The sequence below is a fragment of the Sapajus apella genome, unplaced genomic scaffold (assembly GCF_009761245.1).
Source record: "Sapajus apella isolate SASKATOON/1434 unplaced genomic scaffold, GSC_monkey_1.0 scaffold78, whole genome shotgun sequence".
NCBI classification, from domain to species: domain Eukaryota; kingdom Metazoa; phylum Chordata; class Mammalia; order Primates; family Cebidae; genus Sapajus; species Sapajus apella.
In genome coordinates this window covers 3,945,776-3,965,347 of record NW_022437018.1, presented here as the reverse complement: position 1 = coordinate 3,965,347, position 19,572 = coordinate 3,945,776, and the positions used below count along the sequence as shown (strand labels likewise).

The window sequence follows — 19,572 nt, the reverse complement described above, 5'->3', positions numbered from 1 at the left end:
TACGGCTGTTCTTCTCCATGAAAAAAAATGACCCCCTTCTGGCCAGGCCCTGTGATCCCAGCACTTTGGGAGACTGAGGCAGTAGACGACAAGGTCAGGAGTTCAAGACCAACCTGACCAATATGGTGAAACCCCATCTCTACTAAAAATACAAAAATTAGCCAGGTGTGGCGGCTTGTGTAGTAGTTCCAGCTACTCGGGAGGCTGAGGCAGGAGAATCGCTTCAATATGGGAGGTGGAGATTGCAGTGAGCCAAGATTGCGCCACTGCACTCTGGCCTGGGTGTCAGAGTGAGACTCTACCTTAAAAAAAAAAAAAAAAAAAAAAAAGACCCTCTTCTTTATAAAATCAAAGGCATCATCTAAATTTTCAGGAGAAAGAACAGAGCCAAGCAAGCCCTGAAACATATATTCCATCTTCTTCTTCTTCTTTTTTTTTTTTTGATCATTGTATAGTGAGTTTATTTGTTCTCTAAAATAATATCAGCATGCACGTTTCCACTGAGTGACTTCATGGTCATGGCCAACATAGAACTTGGATAGGAAATCTTTTGGCCTTGGCTCTTCTGTTTCATAATATGTGTCTGCTGCTTCCATATTTTAATAGTTTCTTCCAGTTCCATCTTCCCCTTAATGACCAGAAGATCAACCACCCTGGGGTCCATGATGTGGGCATTCCTCATAAACATTTCTCGGACTTTATCCCGTCCCTGTTTCACAGTGATGTGCAGCTGGACTGAGTGCACCGGGTGCGGCACCTCCTGATGCCAGGCACGGTAGAGCTCATGCACTTTTCGCTTGGCCTCATTCATGCCCCGACTGAAAATGGGCTTCACAGAAGTGCTGGCGTAGCTGCAGCTCGGCAGAGGCCGATCCGTGCAAGTGGAAGCAGGTGAAGTGTCTGTTCTCAAGAGTTAGTGGCTAGTCCAGGACTGGCATCTTACACCCCTGCCCTCATGGTCTTCACTGCCCATGGTCATGGCCATTACGTGGGGCAACAACTGACACAGAACAGCGGGTCTGGAGGAAGTTGAGTAAGTGGTTGGACCACTAATATATTTTCCTTCTTCCAGGGCTGTTGGTGATTAACTGATTTGAATTTCAATTTTTGTCCTGTACTCTGCTCAATCTGGGGTAAAATGGACAAGAAGTCAAGGTAGGCATTAGAAAAGAGAAACAATAGTCATGGACCCAACGATTCATAATTCCCACATAATCAAGAGTTGACCCCGAAGAGGAAATACATTATTTTCTGAACAAATATTCACAGGGTTAAGATGTGGATTGAATGAGATAGTATAGGAAATAGTAAAAGCAATACTATTTCTTGAGCTCTTGCCATATGCTGGGCACCTTTTAAAGTGCATTACATGGATTTTTAAGAAAAGTGTATGACTAGGTAAGGGAGAGTTTATTTTTTTTCTCTTTTATAGTTGGGGAAACTAAGGATCAGAGACATTATGACACTTGCCTAAGGTGATACAGCTGTAAAGAGTTCCCCCAGGTCAAACCAGGATTCCACTTAGGCTCTTAGTTAATCTGTTAAATTTGACCTATGTGAAAATGGCCTATAAACTATCAAGCATCAAAGAGTGAATTCATCATGCAGTTATTAAGTTTAAGCTTCAGGGACCCTGGGTAGGCACGGTAGCTCATGTCTGCAATCTCGGCATTTTGGGAGGTCAAGACAGGTAGATCATCTGATGTCAGGAGTTTGAGACCAGCCTGGCCAACATAGTGAAACCCCATCTCTACTAAAAATAAAAAAAATTAGCCAGGCATGGTGGCAGTCGCCTGTAATCCCAGCTACTCGGGAAGCTGAGGCAGGACACTTGCTTGAACCTGGGAGGCAGAGGTTGCAGTGAGCCAAGATGGTGCCATTGCACACCAACCTGGGCAACAAGAGCAAAACTCTATCTCAAAAGAATTTTAAAAAAGCTTCAAGGATCCTCACTTGCCAGGGCCTTTTCTAAGACCTTGGGAGGGGCCTCATTCATATTTATTTACGATTTTGTATTTTTTAAACTTAAAGAGCCCCCAACCCCACCGATTATGTAAACTTTGGGCCCCACAAAACTTGAATCTGCCCCTGAAAACACCCTCATATTCCAGGCTAGATGGTCAAATGGTCCTTCCGTTCTTATCACCTACCACCCCATGGAGAATGTGGCATGAGTAGAGCCTTCTTTTTTCTTTAGTATGATTCATCATTCAAATTCCTGGTGTTTCCCTTTTCTGGAATCTCATTTTATTTAGACACCAAGCTGCGTTGGGGACCAACAGCTTCCAGCCACTCAGCAGAAAAGTATTAATCTTTTCTCTGGCATCTCACATATGACATCGCCAATGGTGTGTTTGCAACCCCTTGTGAGAACAGCCAATCTTCTAATTATAGTAAATGCAGTCAAGGAAAAAGGGCTTAGATTTTCAACAAACAGCCATGAATTCTGCATTTGCATGTCATGCTCTGAAGTCATCTTTTTCTGAGTCATGGATTATAAATTATCAATTTAGATCAAGCCACAAAAAGCACTGTATTTTGTTAATTTGGGGCTTTTGGGAAGGGCAAAAGAATTCTAGTCAAATATCCTAAGAGATTCTGCACTCTCCAAAGTAAAACATCTTGGTAAGTCACTAATAGTTCTTGAGTGACTACCCATTTAGGACAAGAATATATTTATGCTAAGTGAACTAACTACATTTCCAGAGCTGTGACGTTGGAGAGTATGTGATTCCTAGAAGATTCAACAAATACTTGAAAAAGTAGAATTAATGTAAAACTTGATTTGGAAACTAATTTGGACCATATGATTATTGGGACAAGACATATATTTTATCTTCTATAAAAATAAACGCAGGTATGTGTAAGGGAGTATTCATTTAAGCAAAAGTAATGTCACTAATAATCCATATGACTATTTTACCATAATGGTAAAAGCACTATTGATTGTTTAGTAGCTCAGGTACTGTGCTAATAACCTAATATCCATTAGCTCACTTAATCCTTACAGTCTGTCGTTGTCCCCATTTTTCAGATGAGGACACTGAGGTCAAAAAAAGTTGAGTGACTTGCCAAGGTCGTTTGGTACATCATGAACCTGACATTTGAGCAAGTCTGTCTGAGAGCAGAACACAAGCTCTTAACCACTCTGCATGCTATTTTGCCTCTTTGGGGCTCAGCTTTCCTGTGTGCAAAATGAAGGGCTTGGCCTTCTTGATCTCTGCCATTTCTTTCAGCTCTAAAGCTCTAGGGTGCTATGATTTCAAGTTACAATTCTCTGACAGCACAAGAACTCTTGGCATTTTACTAATATGTTTGTTTTTCTAATTGATCTCTACCAGCTCAGGGTAATTAAAGCCCCACGGCTCTTACATTTCCCAAACAAACAGAAGCATGTATATTCTCCACTCCTCACAGCAGTGCACAATGCATTGTTTATGCATGGCACCTAAGATAAAAACCAAATATATGGTGGAAAGTAGCAAGTTTTGTGAGAACACGGGAATAAGGGTGTGTACCTCCCTGGCCAATGCTCTGTTATTTTCTGCTTGTTTACCAACAGTAGTAAGTGTTGACCTCATCCAGGGCTCCCATCAACAACCTCAGATATTCTGTTGGTAAATCATACTTTACATTCATGGTAAATATATGATAGAATAATGAGTTTAGAAATTTAGGATATCAATCAGCATTGTGTGATTCAGGTAACCATTTATTATGGCCATAGTAACAGAATTATCAATAGGAGAAAAAACAGCCTTTCTGGATTAAGATACTCTTATGGCTGATTCCTTTGTGCACAGGCTTAGTTACCATGGGGATCATGATGCAGAGTGTTCTAAGTTCTTGGCGTTGCTGTCTGGTGAGTGCGTCCTTACCTTTGGGGTAAGGTTATATGCCTGAATGGTGGTAGAAACAACAGGATTTCCTACGAGGAGTGTGGATGACGCCTCTCTCTGTGTAGCCAGAGCTCTTCAAATGCAGTCTGTCAGAACAAGGAAGAGCATCCTTTGTTCATTTCATGAGGAGTTACTGATTACTTCCTTTCCTGGCTTTGTGTTAGGCGGCATTGTAACCATTACCATGTAGTATTTGAGGCCATGCTCTCAGGAGCTTATAGCAAGGGTGAGAAGATGTATGTAAAAATCTATCTGTAGGCTTCTCACTGCATACAATTCTTTCTCCAAACTCTCTTAACTTCATGATAAGATGGCATTGGAACTAGGACTTAAGGGATGAGAATCTGGACATACAGAAATTAGGGTAAGGATGTAGAGGATGAAAAGGCAGCAGGAGAGGTTAGGTGAGGCAAGACAAGCAATGGTCTGGGCCTAGGACAAGACTGTCTGTATTTTTCCTTTGTGGCATCACTACAGTTGTCACTGTTGGTGTCATTTGCTTATTGACTGTCTCCTAGATTGGAAGGTAAGTGCTTTGAGAGCAAGGACTGGGGATGAGGTGTGTCCTACTCATTAATGTATGCCAAGTGCCTGTGACCACATATAGGCACATAAGGGGCTGAGAAAATACATATCATGTAAAGGAAGGAAGGAAAGTTTAGAAAGGAACTGGCCAATGGTGAAGGCATAACTAGAATCTCAAGATCAGAGACATAATGGTAGTTTAATTGCCCAGAGAGTTAGACAAGTTTTTTTTTTATTTTAAAGTCTAAGTCTTATAGTGGTCCTAACGTTAGCTAAGCAGATCGCAAGAATTAAAAAAAAAGTAGAAGAGCAGGCGTTAAGACTAGGCAACAAAGAAGAGAATGGGGGCAATTTAATTCAGTTCAGCAAACAGGGACCATCTATGAGCCAGGCATTATGAAGTGACAAGGGAAGGGAATGAGTAAGTACAAGAGAGGTCAAGATCACCTTAAATAGAAGTTTGAAGGAGGGAAGATTGTGTCTTCACAGAAAAAGCAGTGTTTCAAGTAAAATTTTATAATTTTTCCAAGAATGCAATCCAAAGTTCAAAATTGGATTTTTCTAGAATGGAAGTAGAGAGGGCATTCTAATAAAAAATAGAGGTGGGAAGAGAAATAGCTTTTGTAATGAACTTTGTGCCAAATACTTTGCTATGTGGTTTACTTAAATCATCTTATTTATTCCTTGCAGATCCAATGGAGCAAGATTATAGGTGAGCAAACTGACCTTCCTAATGGGTCTATGACTTGAATCCAGATCTGTCTGACTCTAATCTGGCAGGAATGATGATTATAATAATAGTTAATAATTATTGAGCTACCTACTTTTTTATCTGCTTGGGAATCTCTTTTCGTCATGAATCAACTCAAGCATGACTACCCTAATACTTTCCCTGCAAACCTCTGCATGGGGTGCTCTGTGTGTGCTCTAATTAGAATATTTATCTCACCACATTGCAATTGCCTAAAGACACCCATTTGGACAACACCGGATTGTGAACTTGATGGGGAAATGGACTGAATATATCTACTGTCTTCTATAGATGAACTCCAGGTGGCTCTTCTGTGTGTAACCAACAATTGAATTCAGTCTCATGTGGGATCATCAGATGAACAGAGTCTGGATTAAATGACTGTGCCCTAGCTGAAAGAGAGGCTGGAAAAGTGAATTCCTGGTATCAATTTTGTGACAAGGGACTAAAAACGTAGAACGTCTCCTCTCATAAGTGTGGATGTTCAGATGAGCTAAACATCCAAAAAAGAAATACGAACGCAGAGTTGTTAAATTATTTCCTGAAGTTGCTTTCAGTAAAATCAGACCCTGGTTTGAGTGTGGGTTATGGATAAAGGGCGAAGGGGAGAAATGACAAAGGAATTAGCATCCTTACAATGACGCAGGTGAACCACACTCTATGGAGGTAGCAGGTGGCAGAATTTACCATCTTGAGCTCAATATGGGCATCACTGGTGGGACATCAGTGACCTTAGGGGTATAGAAACATATTTTAAAATATTTTAATAGTTATTAAAATGTATAACAGAAAGATAATTAGCACATCAAACCCGTGAGTTTACAGCTATTATTGCTTAGGAAAAGGTTGAGTTTAAGTTCAGTTTAAAAAGAGTTATTCAATATTAAAAAGATTAAATAAATAATACAGCAGGTGGCACATAACTATGGCATGATTTCTGAAGGTAGCATGAAAATGGCTGAAGTTTGGGGAAGTTCGTACATAGAGGCAGGAGATCAGAGCTTCACTTATCACCTACATGTGTTTTATCTCACTGGGCATCATTATTTTGCTTATTTATTTATTTATAATTCAACTTCTATTTTAAGTTGAGGGGTATATGTGAAGGTTTGTTATATAGATAAATCCATGTCACGGGGCTTTGTTGTACAGATCATTTTACCTGCCAGTTTTTAAGCCTAGTACCCATTCATTACTTTTCCTAATCCTCTCTCTTCTCTCAACCTTTACCCTCTGATAGGCCCCAGTGTGTGTTCTTACCCTCTGTCTGTATGTTCTCACCTTTTAGCTCCCACTTGTAAGTGAGAACAGGTGGTATTTGGTTTTTCTGTTCTTGCGTTAATTTACTAAAGATAATGGCCTCCAGCTCCATTTGTGTTCCTGCAAATGACATGATCGTGTTCCTTTTTATGGTCAAATAGTATTCCACAGTGTATATGTACCAGATTTTCTTTATCCAGTCTACCATTGATGGTCATTTAGATTGATTCCATGTCTTTGTTATTATGAGTAGTGCTTTAGTGAACATATGTGTGCATGTGGCTTTATGACAGAATGATTTATATTCCTTTGGGAATGTACCCAGTAATGTGATTGCTGGGTGGAATGGTATTTCTGTGTTTAGGTTAGCTCGCGTTTTGATTTTCACTAGATATGAGTCTGTTCCCTGGATCAGTGTAGGCTCCTTCAGCTTTTCCATTCACACATCCTCCTGAGTTACCGGCCACTGCCTTTCAACTGTGAATTACGGAAAAGTATGCTTTCTCTCCTCAGTGTCTAGCTCCCGGTTCATTGTAGGTCCTCGGTGAATGTAACAATAAAACCCTTGAGAGGGGACATATTCTGCCATGTCAGTTTAGCTCTCAGGAAATTGTGTAGACTATTAAAATGTCTTCCCCAAGAATCATTTAGTTACTTATTCCTTAGGAACCACCGTGGTTTAGCAAGACCTGGTCCTTCAGGGAGCAAGGCTAGAAAGAAAGGGGGCTGGGAAGAGCAGGGAGGGATGGGTGCTGCGGAGCATATTGCCTTTGTTAAGATGTTGGAGCAGCTTTAGCATGGGGAGAATCTGGCTGAAAATGAAGTCACAGCAATGAGGGCGACCTGGACTCGCCTCTCTGAGCACCTGTGCAATGGTGGATGGAGCTGTCTCCTACTGGAATTTGTATATAAGAGAAACATGGGCAGTTACCTTGAGTGTGGGACCTACTTAGAGATTATTCTTAAATGCAGCTTAGATTGCATTGACAGGAGTTTTTGACTCTACTAGTCAGCCACTATACTAAAAAAATGGGCTAAAGATTACACCTTCAGTCAGCAACCTCAAGTATTATACCTTTCCATTCATGAGTAAACCTCAGATGAACCATTTGGTGAGTTGCCTGCCTCATTTTATCTTTGGATTAGTAATAGCAATGTTGATAGTATTACTGCTCACCAAATGTTCCATTTTTCTTATGGTCCCTTTTCTGCAGGGCAGTTATACATTTCCACCTTGTTAAACTCACAAGCGGTGACATGATTTGCCTTAGCCAATGAAGAATGGGCCAAAGCGATGGGCCAAAGTGATTCTCAGCACTCTTTGTGCTGAGAATTTTACATGTTCTGTCTCATTTAATATGGTAGCAACCTTGTGAAATAGATACATTTCTTCAGTGTCTAGATGAGGATGTTAAAACTCAAAGAGGCTGAAAAGGTTTTTGTAGTCATGTCACCTGCACTTGTGTTCAGGATCTGACCTGTCCCTTGGTCTTAACTGCTTCACTTTATATTGTACATCCCTATCCCAACAACTTTTGTTAAGCTGTCATCTAACACAAGTGCCAAAGATTCTGATTCTCAGATTCCTGAGCTACCAATCCCTGCAGGGAACAAACCTAGAAAAGTAAGGTGTAGCCTTTCATAATCTGGGGAACAAAAGGAGAAAATGTACCTGCTCTGTTGCTGACAACCTACTATTTATTTTATAAGAAACGACTAGAGCCACATACATATAAAACAATGACCTATACCTATAAAAATAATCTAGTAATTTTATTATACTACTAACTTGATAATATGTTGGGAGTTATATAAAGAACACAAATTTATCACCAATAAAATGTCATTGTACAAACTTGCAGGGAATATGAATATATAGCATATATGTTTACACAATAGGTTTATATTATAAATGTTTACAAAATTTGCTTTGGAATAATGGCCTGGATAATGCATATTTAAACCACAACATATACATGTCTTGCAGTTAAGTTATTGGGTAATAATAGGCCAAAAATACTGCTGGTGCCAATATGCCCATTCACACAGCAGGGTTCCCCAAACAATGACAACAAACTAAATTAATAATGATGTAACTAAACCACAGTAATGTGTAATTGAAAAGCAAGAACAGCAGCAATTTAAAAACCACAACCAACCCACCCAAGATAACACTGATAATATGCTGACAGCAAAGGATTCATCCTGAGAGTTGGAGATTCCAGCTGTTTGTGTGTGAACTTGTGTTGCAACTGGCAATGTTGCCAAGCATTGTGTAGGAATCAGAATTGTTAGCAGAACAATGAATTTGTGTGCTCAATAAACTAGTAATGTGCTAACTCGAACTTATGAAGACTGAAATTTAGTGACCTAACTGCCCACTTCGTAGTCCTCATGTCTATGAATTAAGCCAGGATCAGTTTCCATCAGGTCAAATGGCAGCCAATCAATGAGTCTTACTGGTTGCAGTTTGAAAATCATTCTTCTAGAAGTCAGCTTCCCCAACTTTTCACACTTTGATCCTTATTTTGATACATCTCCTAGCAAAATGCAAAAAGCTTCTCAAGTGAGGCTCCAGGCATTGGCATCCACTTCCCACACATTTTCAAAAGGTCTTTAGGGACCTATTGCTTATGTCGTAGAATGCATTTGGTTTGCCAGGTGCTTTGGGTGTGAGAGAGAAGTGTCTTGTGTTGAAGGCTTGCATGGTTTGCTATGGACCAGTGGTTGCCATCATGTTTCCTAAAGCTAGGAGAGTTCCAGCTCTATTGGTCATGAAACAGTAGGGCTGGAATTCTCCCAGCTTCAGGAAACCATCCTATTGGTATGACCAGCTTCCTTCATAGATATGGTACCAAGTACAGGGGTTTCAGGCCCTGGTGGAGAAGTGTTTTGGTTCCTGCCTGGGAGAACCTGGCTAAAAGCCTTTAAGTGGCTTTCCCCCAGGGCTTCTGTCTGGACCACTATGCAAGTAACTTTACTAGCTTCCCCTCACTTCTCAGTCTTACACCCCTACCTACTAATTGCCTTCAAGTAGAGGTGAAAGGTAATGACTGATTGGAGACCTTTCCAATGAACATCACCTTTCTCAACTGAAGGAATTTTTGTAAGTTCAGTTTGATCACTCTCAATTTAAGTTATCGTAGTATAATCTTCTGTGCATTTTCTCAGCATTTATAACTTATGATGCTCTGTGTTATGGGTTGAACCATGAACCTCAAAACAGACATGCTGAAGACCTAAGCTCCCAGCACCTCAGAATGTGATCTTATTTAGATATAGGGCCTTTACAGAGTTAATCAAGTTAAAATGAGGTTATTAGGGTGGGTCTTAACCTGTAATGACTGCTGTTCTTATAAAAAGGAGAAATTTGAGCACAGAAACAAACACGCACAGAGGGAAGACTGTGAAGACACAAGGAGAATGCCACTCGCAAGTCAAGATGTCTGAGGCTACCAGAAGCTAGGAGGGAGCCCTGGAATAGATTCTCTCTTAAAATGTTCACAAGGAATCAACTCTGTCAACATTTTCATTCCAGACTTTTAGCCTCCAGAACTCAAACAATACGTTTCTGTTGTTTAAACCACCCAGCTATGGCAGTGGCAGGAAACTAGCATACCATGTCACTTTGCTGGCAGTATTAATCCATTACAATTTAATCCAGTTTTTGCAGTGGCATGCACCACTTAGGAGGCTGAGGCAAGAGGATCACTTGAGCCCAGGGATTTGAGACCAGCCTGGAAAACATAATGAGAGCCTGTCTCTAAAAAAAATTTAATTCAATTTAACAAATGCCTGTAAATGAATTCAGGCAGAGGTGGTCATAGCTGATAATGGCGTGATATACTCCTCCCTCCTCAAGCTCTTTACATTTCTTCCCCACTGGGACCCACACTTTCCTACCGTCTTTCCACTGTCCCTCCTCTCCTCAAGGTTCTTGGTTCTCTCTACCTAGCCTAGACTCCTTGTACCATCATTATCTTCACTTTATTGCATCCCATCAACTAGTTCACCCTCTCTCTCTTCATTATTTTCCTCTGGAAAACCCCATCCTGGATTAAATTCCACTCACTGCTTGTTCCTGTGCAGTTCAATGTGGCTGAATAAAGCGTGTATGCTGAACCATTACACCTTAGTTAATAACCACAAGGGCTGCCAGAGCTGCCTGGCCTCGTCTTTCCCTTCCTTTACTAAGGACAATTTTACTTCCCTCTCCTCGAGATTCTAGTATCCCTTTCCCTCTTCTTCTGCTCTTCACTCTCAGCGAATGATTTTGCTTCCTGCTTCACACAGAAGTAATCAACAGATGTCTATGTGTTCCAATTTCCACACCTACCTGAATCTGTGCTGTTGTGCCCATTGGCCACTTGTGGCTATAATGGGCTTTCCATGTGCCTAAGGCCAGCCCCTCCTACTGGCCACCAGACCTCAGCTCTTCTCTCTACTCAAGATTTGGTTCCCGGGCTGTTTCCTTCTTTCTGGCATCATTAATCTCCCTGTTTATTTGTTTCCTAGATATTTCCCATTAGCATACAAACATGCTGTGATTTTTCACATCTCAAAGAAAAAGAACCTCTCCTGACACACACCTCTTCCAGCTGCCACTCTATTTCTCAGATCTTCTTTACAGGGAAACGAGTTGAACAAATTGTCTTTATGTTTTTCTCCAATCTCTCTCCTTTCATTCTCTTGAAGTCACTCCAATCAGTGTTCTGCCCCCAACACTCCGCTGAGACGAATACTGTGAAGGTCACACAGTGATCTCCAGACTACTAAGCTCATCGGAGTATTCTCGGTCCTCATCCCACTTATCAGAAGTACTTGACACAAATGATTACTTCCTCATCATTGAAACATTTTTGTTCTTTGGCACTAAGACTCTATACTTAGGCATTTTCCTTCCATCTCAACAGCCACTCTTTTTGCACCTCCTTTAATGGCTTCTTTTCATTTCCCAAACACCTAAATGTTACCACGTTCCAAGACTCAGTCCTTGGAATTCTTACATTTTATATCTACTCCCACTTGGTAGGTGACTGTGGTATCTTTCTCAGGTTCAAAATACCTACATACTGATCATACCTATACTTATCTTTCAGTTTTCGTCTCTCCCTCAAATTCCAGATTGAGGTGACTGCTTGACAATTCCACTTAGATGACGAATAGGGTCTTCAGATTAACATAGCCAAAATGAAACTCCAGGTCTCCTGTCCCCTCAGTAATTTTTTCTTCCAGCAATGTCCTTTTTCTATTTTATATGTATTCTTTCAGAGACAGGGTCTTGCTCTGTCATTCAGGCTGCAGTGCAGTGGCTTGATTATAGTTCATTGCAACTTCAAACTCCTGGGTTCAGTGATCTTCCAACCTCAGCCTCCTGAGTAGCTAGGACTACAGGCACATGCCACCCCGTCTGGCTAATTTTTTTTTATTTTTTGCAGAGGCAGGGTTTCTCTGTGTTGCCCAGGGTGGTCTTGTACTCCTGGGCTCAAGCAGTCTTCCTACTTCAGCCTCCCAAAGGGCTGGGATTACAAATGTGGGCCACTGAACCCAGCCAGCAATGCCTTTTTCACAATACATGGGAAATTTCCCTATTAATTGCTCAGACCTCAAACCTGATATTTACCTCTAACTCGTATTCTTATATTCAGTTTCCGAAAAAGAAAAGATGTTGACACACGAAACTCAATGTTTCTTTTCACCTTCACCACTCACTTTTTGGTCCCAGCTCCCATCACCTCACACTTCGTTTTTGCCACGGCCTCCTAACTGGTTTCCGTGCTTCTGCCCTTGACACTTTATAATTTTACCAAAACAGCCTGAATGATAGACTGATTTGAAAAAACAACAATTGAGATAGCATTCACATACCACATGTAAAGTGTTCAATTCTCTCATTTTTAATATATTTATAGAGTTGTGCAACTGTCGCCACAATAAATTTTAGGACATTTTCGTCACTTCCAAAAAGAAACCCCATTACCATTGGCAGTCATGTCTTATTTCTCCCTAACCTTCCCTGCCCCCTTAGTCCTAGGCAACTGCTAATCTACTTTCTGTTTCTATGAATGTGCTTATTTTGGACATTTTATATGAATGAAATCTTGTAATATTTATCTCTTGTGAGGCCGTGCATGGTGGCTCACGCCTGTAATCCAGCACTTTGGGAAGCCAAGGCAGGTGGATCACTTGAGATCAGGAGTTAAAGACCAGCTGGCCAACATGGTGAAACCATGTCTCTACCAAGAATATAAAAAATCAGCTGGGTGTGGTGGTGCGCACCTGTAATCCCAGCTACTGGGGAGGCTGAGGCAGGAGAATTGTTTGAACCCAGGAGGCCGAGGTTGCAGTGAGTCAAGATCACGCCACTGCACTCCAATGTAAGCAACAAGAGAACAAGAACCAGATTCTGTTCAAAAAAAAAAAAATTTTATCCCTTGTAACTGGCTTCTTTCACTTAGCATAATGTTTTCAATGTTTATTCATGTAATAGCATGTATCAGTATTTCATTTCTTTAAATTTTCTAACAAGATTCTAAAGTATAGATATGTTACATTTTATTTATCCGTTTATCAGCTGATAAGCATTTGGGTTATTTCCATTTATTGGCTATTATGAATAATGCTGCTATGAACATTTGTGTACAAGTTTTTGCCTGGGCATATGTTTTCATTTCTCTTGGGTGTATACCTGGAAGTGAAATTGATGAGTCACGTAGTAATGATTGTCTAACTTTCTGAGGACCTGCCATATTATTTTCTAAAGTGACTGCACCATTTTGCATTCTCACCAGCAATGCATGAGGGTTCAAATTTTTCCGCATCCTTGCTGACATTTGCTATTACCTGCCTGTTTTTTTTTCTAGACCTCCTCATGAATGTGAAGTAATCTATCATTGTGTAGGCTGATCCTTTAATATGTAAGTCAAATCCTGTCACCTGCCTCTTATAGGCACTGGATGGCTCATAGCTCACAGTGGTTTTTAAGGCCCTATATGATTTTCTCCCCAAGTTTCCTGATTCAACTCTCTCATCTCATTTCCTGCCACTTCTTCTTTTGCTTCCTCTGCTGCTTGGCCTTGAAGGCTTTGCAGTTACTGTTCCTCTAGCCTAGAACATGTTTATTCCATGTGTCCACGTGGCCTGCTCTGTCACCTCCTCTGGGTCTATATTAAATTGCCGTGTTGTCAGTGGGATCCTGATCACTGACTCGTAGCCCTTCCCAGCACATTTCCCTGCTGGACTTTTCTCCGTGGCTCTTGACCCTATCTGAGATGCAATAGATTTTACATGTGTGTTGTCAGCCTCTCCCCACAACAGTTACATTCCATGAGAGAAGGAATTGTGTTTTCTTTTTCTCTATGCCCATTCTTTTTGCTTATAACAGTGCCTGGAACATACTAGGAGCTTGAATAAGAGGAATGAATAGTCACCTAAGAGAATTCTGTGAAACTTTTCTTTAAGCCAAAAGGTTTGCCATGGAGTTTTAGATACCACAGCCAGCAAATGAAAGTATTTTGGGCTGAGAAAATCTTTCAATAGATAGGTACTCTGAGCTACATTAATTTGGTAGCCTATATCTCTTTCTGATGAAGTCTATATTGCTATGGCCTTGATAAAAATTGGTATTTTAAAAAAATAGGGTGTTTTTTTTTCTCTAAATTCTCTCATTTCTTTTAGGGTAAGGGAAAATCGGGTGGAATGGGAATGGCTGTTGGTTAGGACATTAATATATTTGCCAGATATTTACTATATTAATCTGTTTTCATACTGCTATAAAGACCTGCCTGAGTCGGGGTAATTTATAAAGGAAAGGGGTTTAATTGACTCACAGTTCAGCATGGCTGGGGAGACCTCAGGAAACTTATAACCATGGCTGAAGGTGAAGGGGAAGCAAGGTACCTTTTTCATGAGGCAGCAGGAAGGAGAAGTGCCAAGCCAAGGGGAAGAGCCCCTTATAAAACCATCGGATATCCTGAGAACTCACCATTGTCATGAGAACAGCATGGGGGAACCTCCCTCATGATCCAGTTACCCCCATCTGGTCTCTTCCTTGACACAGGGGATTATGGGGATTATAATTCAAGATGAGATTTGGGTGGGGACACAAAGCCTAACCATATCACTTGAGGAGAGGTAGTGTTAGAAATGTGACTCCATTTGTCCCTTAGATTCCCCAAAAGATGGTACCTTGTAACTATCTGGAATAACAAAAGATGATGGACATGTGTGTATATGTGTGTGGGGGTGCCCATAAGGCAGGGGCTCTAATTTCTGCCATGTCACTAATTACCTGTGTGATTCTGAGTGAGTCACTTAGCCTTCCTGAGCATAGTTTCCCTATTTGTAAAACAAGGAGATTGGACTACATGATTTTTGAGCCCCCCACCCCCGTCTCTGAAAGTCCACATTCTGTCATACTTTTTACCTAATGAGATATTAACTCTGGCTTCATTTTAGGATTTAGGGTCCTGGGAACTGGCAGCTATCAGCAAATAATCTCCAAATGAAATTTGAACACAGTGGAACTTAATGTATTTTTGTATCTGGGCTTTGGGAGATCAAGCTTTGAATTGGCAATATGGGGAATTCAGTTACTATTTTTGACAAGTGGCTGGACTTATTGAATGATACATTGCATCTGGCAGCATTACTAGTGAATCAAGGAACAAGGACAGGGTTAACATTTTCAAAATAGTTGAAGCGCCTTAAAAGATTGACCCTAATGAGGACACTAGATTCTTTTTAGAACCACAGTGTGTGTCTTGCAAAAATCCTCATTATGCAGAATGAGCTACATAAAGCCAGAAAAGAGAGGTGGTATGAGGGGAGGAGTGTTAGAAGGGGAAAGAGAGCTTTGGGGATGATGGGAGCTCAAATGGTCTCAGCAATGGTCTGTTATTTTGCTCATAATAGATCAGTTAGATTCTTACTCGTGTGTATTTGTTGGGAGGGGAGGAAAGTAGCGCTCATGAAATTGTGAGGGTAGGAAGATGGAGTTGGTGTGTCTTTGTGATGCTTGTGGAAATAAAAGCTTTTCTTCCTGTGCAGGGTGCAGGAAAATTACTATTAATGACACAGCAAGATCAGAGCTAATTTGCACTAACGTGAGGACACATCTCAAGATTGGCTTTTGGGTGATAATCTGACCCTGTGTGATTGTTTATTGTGCCCTAGGTTCCTTAGTGGGTCAGGTTAGGGATGGATGGGGCTGGAACCTAAGCTGTGGATGGACTCCAAGAGGCAGAGAGGGTGAAGGGCATTAGAGAAAGTGGAAATACAGTCCAGAACTTCTGCCTCAGCAGCGGAGTGTCTCCATGGTTTGACTGCTGCCATGGGATCCTAGGGCGTCTATACACAAGAGTTGCTGGAGCTACCCAGGCTTGTGATTCTTCATGCATGGCTCTGAGCATGAAATCATAGCCTGTGGATGGGAGAAGGAACTTTCATTCCAGATCGTGGTGATCTGTAGGTTCCATGTGGCATTATCAACATGGATTAGTCAGTAGTGATTTCCTGGAGCGTTCTGTTGAGAAGGATTCTAAGTTTCATATCTAGGTTCAGCAGAAGAGAGTACTTTCACGCATTACCAATGTCTACAGTGAGTTAGAAGCATAAGAAGTATGTGCTAGCCATGTATTTTCAATATCTGATCCAATCTTAGAGACAAATTGAGGCCAAAAGAAGGGAAGTGACTTATCTGAGGTTACATTGCTAGTTAGACAGCTGGGAATAAACCCAGGTCTCCTTTCTCTGATGCCAAAGTATTTTTTATGTTGCCATTCTGGGAACTACTTTCATAAAATCTTCTGTTCCGTAAGGACAGTCACAAAGTATGTAGGAAAACATAAAGCCAGGAGTGACTGGGCATGTGATAACATATAAACAACCCGCGTTGAGCCATATTGTGAACTCTGCTTTTGTTCTTGGTCCAACAGGGCCCAAAATAGCACGTGTCTGCTTGCATTGTCTGTGAAAGCTGCAGTACTGTGGAAGCCACAGATACACTGTTCTTTGAGCAATTGACCTTTTTAAAGGAAAGTTCATTATTTTATGGAGACACATGAAGTATTTACATTTCTTTCCAATATTTTACTCTCATAACTTATAATTTGGGGCATTTGCCCTTTGGAATTCTTAGTACCTGCTTTTCTCCTAAAGGTGAAGTTGCTAACTTAGGCTTCGGAAGGTTTTCATTTTATTACAAGGGTTTGTGCCTAATGGGCTCTCCAATGCTGATTTCCTCTTCATGCCTCCAGCTGCTGGGAGTGTGGGCCGTTCTTCAGGAATTGCCTTAGTGGAGGAGAATTGCCTTGTTCATGGTGTGTCCTTTGTCCAGGGGCAGTCTGCATTTGGGAACTGTGGGGTTCAAGAGCAGCTCAGAAGAGCCATTCTGGTTCCAGTCCTCCCCATGGGGTCAGCTGAAGTTTCTGTTGCAAGTGCATCAGTTCAACTTCTTCCTATGCTCAATTCCACTTCTGTTACTTTCTTACAGGCACTGTTCCTGAGAGCACATGTCAATAAACATCCTGTGTGCATATCACCATCTCAGAGTCTATTTTACAGAATAGTTACCCAAGCTATTCTGTCTTCTAAAGGTGGTGAACCAAGGGACAGAATCTAAAGTTGGATAATGGAGAATTTACTCAGTATGAGAGCACTTTCCCTGGACACACAATTTTAACACATTGGCAAAGACCCCAGGAGACAGTGCTAGAATGGCTCTTGGAAACTTGGGCTGAGACATTCCCTCTAAAGAAAAGAAAAAAATGTTTCATTACATCGTTCCACCACTAACTAATAAGAACAGTTTTTAGTAGCCTTTTTTGGGCTCTGGGGCAGAATATTTCACCTTTGGCAATACTACCTCAATCCGTTTATATATGACATGAAATACTGACAGTTCTGAGTAGCATCAAGACCAGGAAAGAGCTCTATAGCCAATCCAGTCTGTAGTGCAACCAGCCCTGCCACTTGGACCATTAGACCTGGGAAGTCTTATGGTATTATAATTCTATATGATGGAAAGGACTCTATGTCGAGTTTATAGCAAGCCCCAATAGGAAGACAACAATGTAGACCTCTAGGATTCTAGAGTAAGGCCATAACATCTGCAGTAGAGAACTATATAGCTTTCAAAAAGTGGCTCTTGGCATGCTACTAGTCCCTGGGTGGACAGACCATCTGACTTTGTACCATCAACAGCTTTGTGGCCAGTGTTGCTTATTATGATCTAGATTCTCTCAGGTCTACTAAGAATGGGTAGGCACATCATGGCCACCACCACCATCATCATTATCATCATCATCTGGAATTGGCCATGAACAGGGCCAGAAGGCACAAGTAAGGTGTACAACGGGGGTCCAGACCCTTATGCCATCCCTCACTTTGGCCCTAGGCTCTCTTTCTCAGCACACGCTTATGGCCACATGGAGGATTCCTTATAACCAGCTGACAGAGGAGGAAACAGCGAAGGAGGAAAGAACAGATGGTCCGCTCAGTATGTGAGTGGAAGCCTAGAATGGACAGCTAATGCTCTAGAGTTCTACCCTGTGAAGGGGAACAGTGAAGTGAGACAATCTAATGGACAGAATTTCATGGCGTATATTGGTCCTCCACTTTGTGTAAAAAAAGAAGTGGTTCAAGGTAAGAATACACTTAGCCACATGCGTGGGTTGGCTGGACAAGGGCCTGAGAGCAGGAAGATTAGAAGCTGGAGGACAAGATCTGTGGAAGAGGTATGTGAGCGGACTTGTGGAAAGGGACAGTAAGCCTAAAAACCTTTGCATTACATGTTAACCCTCACCTATGAGCATTCTCCCTAAAAAATGGCACTAGCAACCAAGTATCTTCTTATTGTGAAATATTGGCCTTTGACCAATGGGTTGGCTGGCTTATCATTTGGTTTTCAGGTTGTTTGCTATGACCTCAGAGAAGTGCCACTGCACTTCCTTGACCACCTTAACAAAGGGCTTTCCCTCACTGCTCTATCATATCACCTTTATTTTTATTGTTCTTACATAAAATAATTTTGTTTATAACATGTTATCTATGGCTTTGATTAGTCTCCAACCATGGAAAAGGTGTATCTTTGTCCCATTCATCACTTTATTTCCTATGCTGAGAACAGTTCCTAACACAGAGTCTGCATTCATTATGTATTTGTTGAATGAAGGCATAGAGGCAAGCAAGGTTAGGTAAAGCTGTACAGCTAATAAGTGTTAGAAATGAAGTTTGAACCCAGGTCCAATATGCTAGCTTTGTGACTTTGGACAAGAGGCTAAACATCTGTCTTTGTGCCTTAGTGTCTTCATCTGTATGCAGGAATGATAATAGTATCTATCTCTAGGTTATTGTGAGGATTAAAGGAGTTAGTATATAAAAGTATTTAGAATAGTGTCTGGCACAAATTTGGCATGGTAGAAGTGTTTGCTCTTATCAAGTAGTGGAAATGTGATTGAACTTGTGTCTGACTGGCTCGTCAGCTTTGGTAGCTCTTTGAAGTGGCATTTTTGAGGGTACTGGGAACTGGATACTGGGAACTTTAGGAAAAGGAACAGTGCCTGATAAAAGGAAAGAATAGGTAATTGATGTAAAGTTATCTTTATAATCCCACAAGTCCTGTGTGTTGAGCATGTAATATATACAAAGCAGGATGGGCATGATGGCTCACGCCTGTAATCCTAGCACTTTGGGAGGTGAGGCAGGCAGATCATGAGATCAAGAAATCAAGACCATCCTGGCCAATGTGGTAAAACCCCATCTCTGCTAAAATTTTTTAAAAAAATTAGCCAGGTGTGGTGGTGCATGTCTGTAGTCCCAGCTACTCAAGAGGCTGAGGCAGGGGAATCACTTGAACCCAGGCGGTGGAGGATGCTGTGATCTGAGATCTTGCCACTGCACTACAGCCTGGGCTATAAAGCAAGACTCCGTCTCAAAAAAAAATGTGTGTGTGTTTATATATATATATATATTATATATATATTATAAATATATAAATTTACATATAAATATATAATTATATATAATTATATATATATATAAATATATATATATTTCCCATAGTGTCCAACACTTTGCTTTGTGTGTGTGTGTGTGTGTGTGTGTTTATATATATATATACACACACACACACACACA

At 41.0% G+C, this 19,572-nt stretch overlaps 1 pseudogene; it reads right to left on the bottom strand.

Annotated features, from left to right (window-relative positions):
• Positions 1 to 429: 429 nt before the first annotated feature.
• The window catches only part of LOC116533044, a 24,066-nt pseudogene continuing 4,923 nt past the window's right edge, over positions 430 to 19,572 (bottom strand).